We start from the raw sequence: 13,973 nt of genomic DNA on the forward strand, positions 1-13,973 counted from the left end.
AATTTTTAGCATACTTGACTGCAAGAACGCATACCATCAGATACCATTCGCAAAAATGGATATACCAAAGACAGCAGTTACAACATCTTTTGGTTTGTTTGAGTATGTGCAAATGCCGTTCAGTTTGAAAAACGCAGTGCAGGCATGGTAGTGGTTTATTGACGAGATGCTAAAGGGATTGCAGTGTTGTTTCATGTATTTGGATGATATATTGGTGTTCTCAAAGTCAGAAGAGCTGCAAGAAGAGCACCTCAAGGCCATTTTTCAGCACATCAGCAAATATGGTGTGGTAATCAATGAGGCAAAGTATGTGTTTCAACAACAGCAGGTGACATTCTTGGGCCACACAGTGTCGACAGCCAGGATATGCATCCTGAAGGATAAAATACCCATATTTAAAGATATGTCTTGACCAACTGATTACCACAAACTCAGAAGGTTTTTAGAAGTGGCAAACTTCTACCAATAGCATCTGCCAGGGGTGGATGAAGTGCAGGCGTCATTGACAGCAGCACTAGAGAGGAATGAACACACGTGTCTGACAGTCACTGCAGTGTACACCAGAAATGCAGAAGCCATTCAACCAAGTGAAGACAAACCTAAAGAAGGTGGTTATATTGGTGTACCCAGTACCACAAGCATCATTAGCTATAATGGTTGATGGCAGTCAAAAAGCGATGAGAGCAGCCCTCCACCAAAATGTTGACAAGCAGTGGCAACCCTTGGGTATTTTTTTACACAAGTTCACAATGATGCAGAAAAAAATGGAGTGCCTATGACAGGGAACTGCTGTTGATGTAGTACAAAACAGTGAGATATTTCCATCCATACATGGATAGAAGCCAGGATGTTCACAGTTTATACTGACTAAAAACCCACCAATCTCACATTCAACAAGCTAAAAGACACTGCTCTCCACGACAGTACTGACAATCAGAACTCATCAGCCAGTTCACGATGGATTTGCATCATATTAAGGGAGCAGAAAACATTGTCACCAATTTCTGGTCAAGGATAGAAGCCATCGCTCAGAAGATCGATTATGATCAGCTGCCAGTAGCTGAAACCACAGACCCTCAACTACAGGAGTATTGGCAGTGTATTGCTTCTGGATTGCAACTTTGCAAGTTTGGCCAGTAGGAATGAGGGTTAGCATTTGATGCGACATGTCACAAGATAAGCCTAGACCTTTCATTCCCAAGGAACTATGGGAGGCAATTTTTGACATCATCTACAGACTAGCCCACATGTGCTAAGACAATTGTGAAACTTCTGATGGACCAGTTTGTCTGATGAAGCATTGAAAACGATTGCCATAGGTGGGCAAAGATGTGCCAGAAACGTAAGGTCAGCTAACATGTCCACAAGTCAGTGGAAGAATTCCCACCAACTATGGATTGGTTTGTGCATGTCCACCTGGACAGCATGGTATCTTTGGTGTCCTCAAAAGAGTATTATTATTTACTGACTACTGTGGACAGTATACACAATGGGCGGGAACAGTGCCACTGGCAGACATATTGACAGAGACAGTGACATGGGTGTTTTTATCGACATGGATTGCGCAATTCAACTGTCTCTTGCATGTCACCACAGACCAAGGCCATCAGTTTGAATCTACATTATTCCTGGAGATGGCATCACTGCATGATTGCCTACCACCTGGCAAGCAATGGCATGGTGGAGCATTGGCACAGGGCACCGAAATCTGCATTGATATGCCAAACAGAGAGTTGGACATTGGCATTGCCATTAGTGTTACTGGGCCTGAGGACCACTTGTAAACCAGATTTATAAGCATCTACGGCAAAGTTGGCTTACAGGGAGGCCTTGCACCTGTCTGCAGATTTCTTCACATCACCAACACTGTCAGAGATGGAGCAAATGCCAAATGTCCTAAGCAGGTACAAAAACATAAACTATGTGGTTCCTGGCACCCTCCATCGGTAATGCTGGAATTCAACATGGTGTTGGCTCACCCTTAGCCTTGACGACAGCTTCCACTCTCACAGGCATATGTTCAGTCAGGTGCTGGAAGGTTTCTTGGGGAATGGTAGCCCATTCTTCACAGAGTGCTGCACTGAGGAGAGGTATCGATGTCAGTCGGTGAGGGCTGGCATGAAGAAGGGGTTCCAAAACATCCCAAAAGTGTTCTATAGGATTCAGGTCAGGACTCTGTGCAAGCCAGTCCATTACAGGGATGTTATTGTTGTGTAACAACTCTGCCACAGACAGTGCATTATGAACAGGTGCTCGGTCGCGTTGAAAGATGCAGTTGCCATCCCCGAATTGCTCTTCAACAGTGGGAAGCAAGAAGGTGCTTAAAACGTCAATGTAGGCCTGTGTTGTGATAGTGCCACACAAAACAACAAGGGGTACAAACCCCATCTGTGAAAAACACGACCACACCATAACACCACCGACTCCGAAATTTACTGTTGGCATTACACTCGCTGGCAGATGATGTTCACTGGGCATTTGCCATACCCACACCCTGCCATCAGACCACCATACTGTGTACCATGATTCATCACTCCACACAATGTTTATCCACTGTTCAATCGTCCAGTGTTTATGCTCCTTACACCAAGTGACGTGTCATTTGGCATTTACCAGCCTCATGTGTGGCTTATGAGCAGTCACTCGACCATGAAATCCAAGTTTTCTTACCTCCCACCTAACTCTCATAGTACTTGCAGTGGATACTGATGCAGTTTGGAATTCCTGTGTGATGGTCTGGATAGATGTCTGCCTATTATACATCATGATCATCTTCAATTGTCAGTGGTCTCTGTCAGTCAAGAGACGAGGTCAGCCTGTATGCTCTTGTGCTGTGCGTGTCCCTTCACATTTGCACTTCACTATCACACCAGAAACAGAGGACCTTGGGATGTTTAGGAGTGTGGAAGTCTCGCGTACAGACATATGACACAGGTGACACCCAATCACCCGACCACATTCAAAGTACGTGAGTTCCACAGAGCACCCCATTCTGCTCTCTCACGATGTCTAATGACTACTGAGGTCATTGATATGGAGTACCTGGCAGGTCACAGCACAATGCACCTAATATGAAAAATGTATGTTTTTGGGGGTGTCCAGATAGTTTTGATCACATAGTGTATAGCCAAGCTCTGCTCAGCACTGGGCTCATGTCATCGTGAAGGCAGCCCATTCATACACAAAAAACTTAGTTCCTGCTGCTACATGTGGTTAAGGATGGAGGCAGTATGACCACCACTGCAACTGTTATACTTTGGGCCTTATAAGGTGTTAACAAGAGGTGAGCATATGATTCAGATAGTGTGCAATGAAAAATGACAAATAGTCTCCTTAGATAGGGTGAAACCATCACACATGCTAACACTAGACGGGGAAACAGAGCACGGACAACAGAAAGGAAGAGCACCTGCATCACAGAAGTGCAGGAAGAGGAAATAAGCATGTCAGTAGTCACGCATCATGCAGGGCAGGAAAATGTGTAACACACAAACACCCTTATGTCCCCTCAGCTTCACGGTATGGAGTAGTCGCCACCAGTCACAAGGGGGGGGGGGGGGGGGGGGGCAAGTTGCTTTTTATTCCCTGGCTGGGACAGACCCAGTTGACCGTTCTGTTATACCTTAGATTTTATTGTTATTTCTTGATTGTTTGTACCTTGTGTTACTTTTGACAGTTTGTGCCTACAATCACCGATAAAGTTTATAGCAATCCTGATGCATGACAACTATTTTGGATGTGACACATAAGTAGCCAGGGTACCTGTACATGCTTCTACAGCCTTGCATTTACCATCTAATCATTCCATGGCATAATCTTCTGGGACATTGTAACTAAGGTGGAAAAAGTATTTATGTTACAGAAGTGTTCAGTATGAACATTGTGTAAAGTTGATAACCAAAGTTGTTGCAGAAGCCTCTTCAGAGAGCTAGGGGCTCTTGCACTTACATATACTTCCTAATGGGACTCTAAATAGAAGATCAAACATGAGTAGTAGTATACACAAAGAAGATTGCTTACAAATCACTCATGTGACCAGTCCCAGAATATAGCTCAAATGTGTGGACCCACACCAAACCAGACTAAAAGGGGATGTTGAATATATACAGAGAAGGGCAGCAAAAATGGTCACAGGTTTGTTTGATCCATAGGAGAGTGTCACAGAGATACTGAAGGACCTGAACTGGAAGACTCTTGAAGGTAGACGTAAACTATCCCAAGAAAGTATACTTATAAAGTTTCAAGAATGGCTTTAAATGATGACGTTAGGAATATACTAATACTTCCTCCGTACCACTCATATAGGGATCGTGAAGATAAGATTAGTATAATTACTGCAACACAGAGGCATTGAAACAATCATTCTTCCTGTGCTCCATATATGAATGTAACATGAAGAAACCCTAATAACTAGTATAATGGGACGTACCATCCACCACACAGCTCATGGTGGTTTGCAGAGTATGGATGTAGAAATAGATGTATGAGGGTCACTCCAAAAGAAATGCAGACTATTTTTTTTTTTTTTAATCCATATTTTATTCTACATCTTTGACATTTTTACAGTGTGTAGATAAATCCTTTAGGAACAATATTTTCATTTCTTCACATAATTTCCAACCCTCTCAACTGCCATGTTTTATCACCTGTCACAATTCTTCCAAGAAATTCATCTCCACCATTCTTGTACTGTTCCAAAAGTTTGCTGCATACCATCTATCTTGTTTCTTTGTGAGCCACTGTCAACATCCTGGGAACCCACCTGGCGCAAACATTTTTTTTAACACCAACACTTTCAGTATTCTGCAAACACTTCCTTCCCCTATCCCAACATAGCATGACAATTTGTTCACTGTGATGCGTCTGTCAGCAGTCACCAATTCGTTAACTCTCTGCACATTGTCTGGAGTGTGTGCAGTACGAGGCCTGCTGCTGCAAGGACAATCCTCAATATTGCCGTGCCCGTTCTCATCACTTAATCTAATTGTCTACCAACTAACTGTACTGTGATCAACAGCAGCATCTCTATACACCTTTTTCAACCTCTTGTGGATGTTTCCCACTGTCTCGTTTTCACAGCACAGGAATTCTATGACAATTGCTTCTGATGAACATCAAGTGTAGCAGCCATCTTGAAGACATGCTGTGATGGTGCCACTCACGGGAACAGGTTGAACTAAGTTTGAAAACAAGCGGGAAGAATGTATCTACACATTGTAAAACTTTCACACATGCAGAATGAAAACTGTATTTTTACAAAAATAGTGTTCATTTCTTTTGGAATGACCCATATATATGTAGATGCAAATGGAAAATTCAAAAATGTCATGAAATCATTCAAACTAAAATTTGGATGGACTTTTCTAAATTATTAAGTCCATTATCATCAGTGGAACAAAACAAATGAGTGACAAAAGTTATCAAAACACCACCCAAAACGATGAAGTACCTCAGTTCCATTTAAAACAGCCAGTCTTATCCAGTTTTCTCACACATTTACAAACAGTATAAGCAAACATAGAGGAAAGTGCTGCTTCCTGCAAAGATTTCTCATAATTCCAAATGGACACTCACTGCTGAAAACAAGAACAGAGCATTATGAAAAAATTGTAAAATTGTAAAGCAGGAAACAGTACCATAAAATTGAATCAATCAAACATAAAAACTCTAATAAAAATTCAAAACATCTGGCAAACTAGACAAATCAAAAAGCATTCGGTGCTATTACTAGTCACAATTGAGGAGGAAGTCAATAAGGTAGTTTGCAAAATATCAGCAGGTTTGAACAAAGTACCAACTTGTCTGATTAAGACTTTACAGAGAGCCTAACATCACCATTAGCTGACATTATAAAGCAATGATTGAAGCAGAGTTGCTTTCTTGGCTACCTAAATTGCTGCCTCTCTTCAAAAATGACAATGGAAATACATAAAATTATAGATCATCCTAATTACTCTCGTGCTTTGGAAACATAATAGAAATTATTATGAAAGCTGGACTTATGAACTATTTAAATAAAATTTAAATAAATAAATGAACCATGGACCTTGCCGTTGGTGGGGAGGCTTGCGTGTCTCAGCAATACAGATAGCCGTACCGTAGGTGCAGCCACAACGGAGGGGTATCTGTTGAGAGGCCAGACAAACGTGTGGTTCCTGAAGAGGGGCAGCAGCCTTTTCGGTAGTTGCAGGGGCAACAGTCTGGATGATTGACTGATCTGGCCTTGTAACACTAACCAAAACGGCCTTGCTGTGCTGGTACTGCGAACGGCTGAAAGGAAGGGGAAACTACAGCCATAATTTTTCCTGAGGGCATGCAGCTTTACTGTATGGTTAAATGATGATGGCGTCCTCTTGGGTAAAATATTCCGGAGGTAAAATAGTCCCCCATTCGGATCTCCAGGCGCGGACTACTCAAGAGGATGTCATTATCAGGAGAAAGAAAACTGGCATTCTACGGATCAGAGTGTGGAATGTCAAATCCCTTAATTGGGCAGGTAGGTTAGAAAATTTAAAAAGGGAAATGGATAGATTAAAGTTAAATATAGTGGGAATTTGTGAAGTTTGGTGGCAGCAGGAACAAGACTTCTGGTCAGGTGACTACAGGGTTATAAACACAAAATCAAATAGGGGTAATGCAGGAGTAGGTTTAATAATGAATAGGAAAATAGGAATGCGGGTAAGCTACTACAAACAGCATAGTGAACGCATTATTGTAGCCAAGATAGATACGAAGCCCACACCTACGACAGTAGTACAAGTTTATATACCGACTAGCTCTGCAGATGACGAAGAAATTGAAGAAATGTATGATGAAATAAAAGAAATTATTCAGATAGTGAAGGGAGACGAAAATTTAATAGTCATGGGTGACTGAAATTCATCAGTAGGAAAAGGGAGAGAAGGAAACATAGCAGGTGAATATGGATTGGGGGGAAGAAATGAAAGAGGAAGCAGCCTGGTAGAATTTTGCACAGAGCATAATTTAATCATGGCTAACACTTGGTTCAAGAATCATGAAAGAAGGCTGTATACATCGAAGAAGCCTGAAGATACTGACAGATTTCAGATAGATTATATAATGGTAAGACAGAGATTTAGGAACCAGGTTTTAAATTGTGAGACATTTCCAGGGGCAGATGTGGACTCTGACCACAATTTGTTGGTTATGAACTGTAGATTAAAACCGAAGAAACTACAAAAAGGTGGTAATTTAAGGAGATGGGACCTGGATAAACTGACTAAACCAGAGGTTGTACAGAGTTTCAGGGAGAACATAAGGGAACAATTGACAAGAATGGGGGAAAGAAATACAGTAGAAGAACAATGGGTAGCTTTGAGGGATGAAGTAGTGAAGGCAGCAGAGGATCAAGTAGGTAAAAAGACGAGGGCTAGTAGAAATCCTTGGGTAACAGAAGAAATATTGAATTTAATTGATGAAAGGAGAAAATATAAAAATGCAGTAAATGAAACAGGCAAAAAGGAATACAAACATCTCAAAAATGAGATCGACAGGAAGTGCAAAATGGCTAAGCAGGGATCGCTAGAGGACAAATGTAAGGATGTTGAGGCTTATCTCACTAGGGTTAAGATACTGCCTACAGCAAAATTAAAGAGACCTTTGGAGAAAAGAGAACCACCTGTATGAATATCAAGAGCTCAGAAGGGAAAGCAGAAAGGTGGAAGGAGTATATAGAGGGTCTATACAAGGGCGATGTACTTGAGGACAATATTATGGAAATGGAAGAGGATGTAGATGAAGATGAAATGGGAGATATGATACTGCATGAAGAGTTTGACAGAGCACTGAAAGACCTGAGTCGAAACAAGGCCCCGGGAGTAGACAACATTCCATTAGAACTACTGACAGCCTTGGGAGAGCCAGTCCTGACAAAACTCTACCATCTGGTGAGCAAGATGTATGAGACAGGTGAAATAACCTCAGACTTCAAGAAGAATATAATAATTCCAATCCGAAAGAAACCAGGTGTTGACAGATGTGAAAATTACCGAACTATCAGTTTAATAAGTCACAGCTGCAAAATACTAATGCGAATTCTTTACAGACAAATGGAAAAACTAGTAGAAGCCGACCTCGGGGAAGATCAGTTTGGATTCTGTAGAAATATCAGAACACGTGAGGCAATACTGACCCTACGACTTATCTTAGAAGCTAGATTAAGGAAAGGCAAACCTACGTTTCTAGCATTTGTAGACTTAGAGAAAGCTTTTGACAATGTTGACTGGAATATTCTCTTTCAAATTCTGAAGGTGACAGGGGTAAAATACAGGGAGCGAAAAGCTATTTACAATTTGTACAGAAACCAGATGGCAGTTATAAGAGTCGAGGGACGTCAAAGGGAAGCAGTGGTTGGGAAGGGACTGAGACAGGGTTGTAGCATCTCCCCGATGTTATTCAATCTCTATATTGAGCAAGCAGTGGTGGAATCAAAAGAAAAATTCGGAGTAGGTATTAAAATCCATGGAGAAGAAATAAAAACTTTGAGGTTCGCCGATGACATTGTAATTCTGTCAGAGACAGCAAAGGACTTGGAAGAGCAGCTGAATGGAATGGACAGTGTCTTGAAAGGAGGGTATAAGATGAACATCAACAAAAGCAAAACTAGGATAATGGAATGTAGTCGAATTAATTGTCGGGTGATGCTGAGGGAATTAGATTAGGAAATGAGACGCTTAAAGTAGTAAAGGAGTTTTGCTATTTGTGGAGCAAAATAACTGATGATGGTCGTAGTAGAGAGGATATAAAATGTAGACTGGCAATGGCAAGGAAAGCATATCTGAAGAAGAGAAATCTGTTAACATCAAGTATAGGTTTAAGTGTCAGGAAGTCGTTTCTGAAAGTATTTGTATGGAGTGTAGCCATGTATGGAAGTGAAACATGGACGATAAATAGTTTGGACAAGAAGAGAATAGAAGCTTTTGAAATGTGGTGCTATAGAAGAATGCTGAAGATTAGATGGGTACATCACATAACTATTGAGGAAGTACTGAATAGGATTGGGGAGAAGAGAAGTTTGTGGCACAACTTGACTAGAAGAAGGGATCGGTTGGCAGGACATGTTCTGAGGCATCAGGGGATCACCAATTTGGTATTGGAGGGCAGCGTGGAGGGTAAAAATCGTAGAGGGAGACCAAGAGATGAATACACCAAACAGATACAGAAGGATGTAGGTTGCAGTAGGTACTGGGAGATGAAGAAGCTTGCACAGGCTAGAGTAGCATGGAGAGCTGCATCAAACCAGTCTCAGGACTAAAGACCACAACAACAACAACAACAACAAATAGATACAACTTCCTTTTCACTGACCAGTTTGGTTTCAAATCACAGAAAGGCAGTGAATCGGCAACAACATATCTTACAAAACATGCCTTACAAGCATTGAATAAAGGAACTATACAAGAGGTATGTTCCTCGATCTAATGCACTTCCTAGTGAAATACCACATTTTAAAAGTAAATTAAAAGAATACCTTCTGAAACACTCTCTTTACTCTCATGATGAGTTCTTTGACATAAGCACTTCTATACTGTATGTCAGATATGACACATTGACTTGTTGTATTTGCTGTTACCACTTTATAACTGAACATGATGACCTACGTCAGCATAACAACGTACTTGACTTCTAGAAAAGTTATAACTGAATATCCATTGTAATTTATTAGCATATTGTTTTAGGAAGAGCCTAAGCCTGTAAATGTTAACATATTTTGCTCCTTTACACAAATTGTAATTTGCAACTATTAGCATCTGTAAGTAGGCTGCTGTTCTAATGTCTAATTATGACTCATTCCACATCCATACAATTTTCTTGTATACTGGATCTACAGAACACAAATAAATAAAATAAAAACAACTAAAGCATTTGACACAGTTGACCACAGAATACTACTAAATAAGCTAGATGAACTGGTAATAAGGGGATGGAGGTGAAAAAGTGGTTCCAGTCATAACTAGAAAATAGAGTGCAGTTGACCGAAATTATATACATTTCAAGTAGCTCTAAATATATTGAAAAACACACTTCTTAGCCTAAATATATAAATAAAGGCATACTGTAGGGTAATAATAATAATAATAATAACAGTAATTTTATTGTCATTCGGCCATTACAGCAAATAGACAACATCAGGCATACAATACAATATAACCGTTAATTCAAAGAAACCAAGAGGCATGTCATTAATACTACAAAATTATATTACATATGAAATAATCATTTATGCCATAGAAGGGGTGAGCAACTAGACATTCGTACAGTTTTTGTTTGAATTCTTGTTCAGGTAGTTCTTGTACATATTGTGGAAACTTATTAAATAATTTGTGCCCTATCAGTTCATAGCTGTTAAGTGACTTTGACAGTCTGTGGTAAGGAGTATAAATGCATCTGCTCCTTCTTGTGTTATAGAAATGTATATTTTCTCTATGTTTTGCTTCCGGTAACTTCTTTTTTGTGTGGGGTAAAACATAGTAAATACACAGAGTGTCCCATGTATCTTGACGGCCCTAAATAACTGTTTGTCCAGATGCAAATTACAAACTGTTTCAAGCAAATGTTCTTTAGCCATCAGGAGAACATCAATCAGCACGATCACCTTCAGTGTAGCTTTGTTGTTCACAAAGATATGAACAGCAGTATGACTTTTTTAAATGGCACCCTGTATCTTTTATTCGGTAATCCATTTCCTCTCCTAAAGACCTATTCAAAAATGTATCACAGTGTACCATTCACTGAAACACAAAGTTATTAATTACATAACACAACATTGACTTTGAGCCCGGGATCATAAACTCGTCCACTTGCTGGCATTGTCGGAAAACAAATGAAAACCAAGTAAAAACATAACACAAAATTGACCCTGACTCTCCTGTACCATTGTCCAGGAGTAAAACGTTCAAAGGTGCTCACAAGTGGTGATCCTGGACACTGATACACTGGTGCACTCATTGAAAGAAAGAATTATTTACTGCTTCCGGTGTTGCCTGCTGAAGAGAATTACAAGCAAGCACGATACATTTCTGCAAGTCCTCTGTTGGAATATCGTGATAGACAACATCTTTAATGCTCCCCAAAGAAAAAAGTCCAGAGGATTTAAATCAGGAGACCTAGCAGGCCAAGTAACTGTTACTCCTTGACCAATCCATCTGGCAGGATACCTTTGGTTCGGAACATGACATGCATGCAAGGCATTATGTGCTAGACATCCATCGTGTTGATACCACAAAAGCATTCTGGTTCTTAGCGGCACTTCATCCAGAAGAGGAGGAAGAATTCATCTGAGGAAGTTGGCATACGCTGTGCTGTTTAGACTACCATTGATGAAATAAGGGCCAATAATTGTAATACCAAGCATCCCACTCCAGACGTTAACTCTCTATTGACGCCAATGTCTAAGCCATCGTGGGTTGCCGCATGATCAATAATGTATGTTCCTTGTACTTACCTGTCCTTTGTTTCAGAAGGAATATTCATCGGTAAATAGAACATTGGAGAAGAAGTTCGGGTTGGCGAGGATTTGCTGCTGTGCCCACTGACATAACTGTCAATGATTCTGGAAAACATTCCCATGCAATTCTTGATGGAGGTGTACATGTAAGGATGGAACTGGTGACATGTAAGAATATGATATACACTGGTTTTAGGAATGCCATTCTTGTATTCAAGCTGTCATGTGCTCACATGTGGATTCATAGCAATGGAAGCTAGAACAGTAACTTCAGCAGCTTCATCTGTGCAAGTGCTACGACAATTGCATTGTCGTAGGTTGAAACTTCCCATTTCCTGAAGTGTCGCAACAAGACGAGAAAACATCCATCGGGAAGGTAGGTTCTTGCCCGGATATCACTCTCTGTACAGTTCCACTGCCTGCGTAGCATTTCGCCTACCTTCAACAACAACAACAACAATAAAAGAAACATTATGTCGATGCAGTTTGTAGGAAGGACAGCCTTTACTGTATGCCTGCTCTACACAACAGTATTTAAACAGACTAAACTAACTGTATTAAATGTACTCGTACATAAGAAAACAGTATTGCAATTACTGTTCTGCTAACTTACATTCCCCATAGATGAGTAGGATTTCTACCTTCTCTTCGTTGGTGTACATTCTACTCACACAACTCTTCAACTGACGATGGCTGACAGAATGGCGGGTGTGCATTCTACTTATGTTTACATTTGTCCTCTGTCAATGTCAGCACGTGGATGTGTTCCAGTACCCCCAGTACATGCACTAAACACTGGGAGTGTCAACATCAATGTTGTGTCATGTAATTAATAACGTGTTTCAGTGAATGGTACACTATGATAGATTTTTAAATAGGTCTTTAGGAGAGGAAATGAATTACCGAATAAAAAAAGCATAGGATACTATTTTAAAAAGTCATACCCCTGTTCATAACTTTGCAAAAAACAAAGCTACAACGAAGGCAGTCATCTGATTGCTGTCCCCCTGATGGCTCAAGAACATTTGCTTGAAACATTTTGAAATTTGCACCTGGACAAACAGTTATTTAGGGTGGTCAAGATAAATGGGACACCCTGTATAGGTTTATTACAATCATGACTTTTTGTTCAGAGAACAATGGTTTGAAGTGTGCTTTATATGGAGAACCAGTAATTATCCTAATGGTTATCTTTTGTAGTATTAGGATGTCACGCACTGTACTCGAGTTCCCCCATAAAATAATACCATATGTTAGGATGCTTTGGAAAAATGCAAAATAAGACATTCTAACCTAATTTTGAGGTACACAGTCCATAAATCGCCACAGCAAACACATCACTCTAAACTATTTACCACTAACATATTGTACATGTTGACCCCAGGATAATTTTTCATCTGTATATACCCCTGGAGTATATAGAGGGTCTATACAAGGGTGATGTTCTTAAGGACAATATTATGGAGAGGGAAAAAGATGTAGATGAAGATGAAATGGGAGATATGATACTGCATGAGGAGTTTGACAGAGCACTGAAAGACCTGAGTCGAAACAAGGCCCCGGGAGTAGACAACATTCCATTAGAACTACTGGCAGCTTTGGGAGAGCCAGTCCTGACAAAACTCTACCATCTGGTGAGCAAGATGTATGAGACAGACGAAATACCCTCAGATTTCAAGAAGAATATAATAATTCCAATCCCAAAGAAAGTAGGTGTTGACAGATGTGAAATTTACCAAACTATTAGTTTAATAAGCCACTGCTGCAAAATACTAACACGAATTCTTTACAGACAAATGGAAAAACTAGGAGAAGCCGACCTCGGGGAAGATCAATTTGGATTCCTTAGAAATGTTGGAACATGTGAGGCAATACTGACCCTATGACTTATCTTAGAAAATAGATTAAGGAAAGGCAAACCTACGTTTCTAGCATTTGTGGTCTTAGAGAAAGCTTTTGACAATGTTGACTGGAATACTCTCCTTCAAATTCTAAAGGTGGCAGGGGTAAAATACAGGGAGCGAAAGGCAATTTACAATTTGTACAGAAACCAGATGGCAGCTATAAGAGTCGAGGGGCATGAAAGGGAAGCAGTGGTTGGGAAGGGAGTGAGACAGGGTTGTAGCCTCTCCCCGATGTTATTCAATCTGTATATTGAGCAAGCAGTAAAGGAAACAAAAGAAAAATTTGGAGTAGGAATTAAAATCCACAGAGAAGAAATAAAAACTTTGAGGTTCGCCAATGACATTGTAATTCTGTCAGAGACAGCAAATGACCTGGAAGAGCAGCTGAACGGAATGGACATGGTCTTGAAAGGAGGATATAAGATGAACATCAACAAAAGCAAAACGAGAATAATGGAATGTTGTCGAATTAAATCGGGTGATGCTGTGGGAATTAGATTAGGAAATGAGACGCTTAAAGTAGTAAATGAGTATTGCTATTTGGGGAGCAAAATAACTGATGATGGTCGAAGTAGAGAGCATATAAAATGTAGACTGCCAAT

Source organism: Schistocerca piceifrons, chromosome 3 (assembly GCF_021461385.2).
Source record: "Schistocerca piceifrons isolate TAMUIC-IGC-003096 chromosome 3, iqSchPice1.1, whole genome shotgun sequence".
NCBI classification, from domain to species: Eukaryota; Metazoa; Arthropoda; class Insecta; order Orthoptera; family Acrididae; genus Schistocerca; species Schistocerca piceifrons.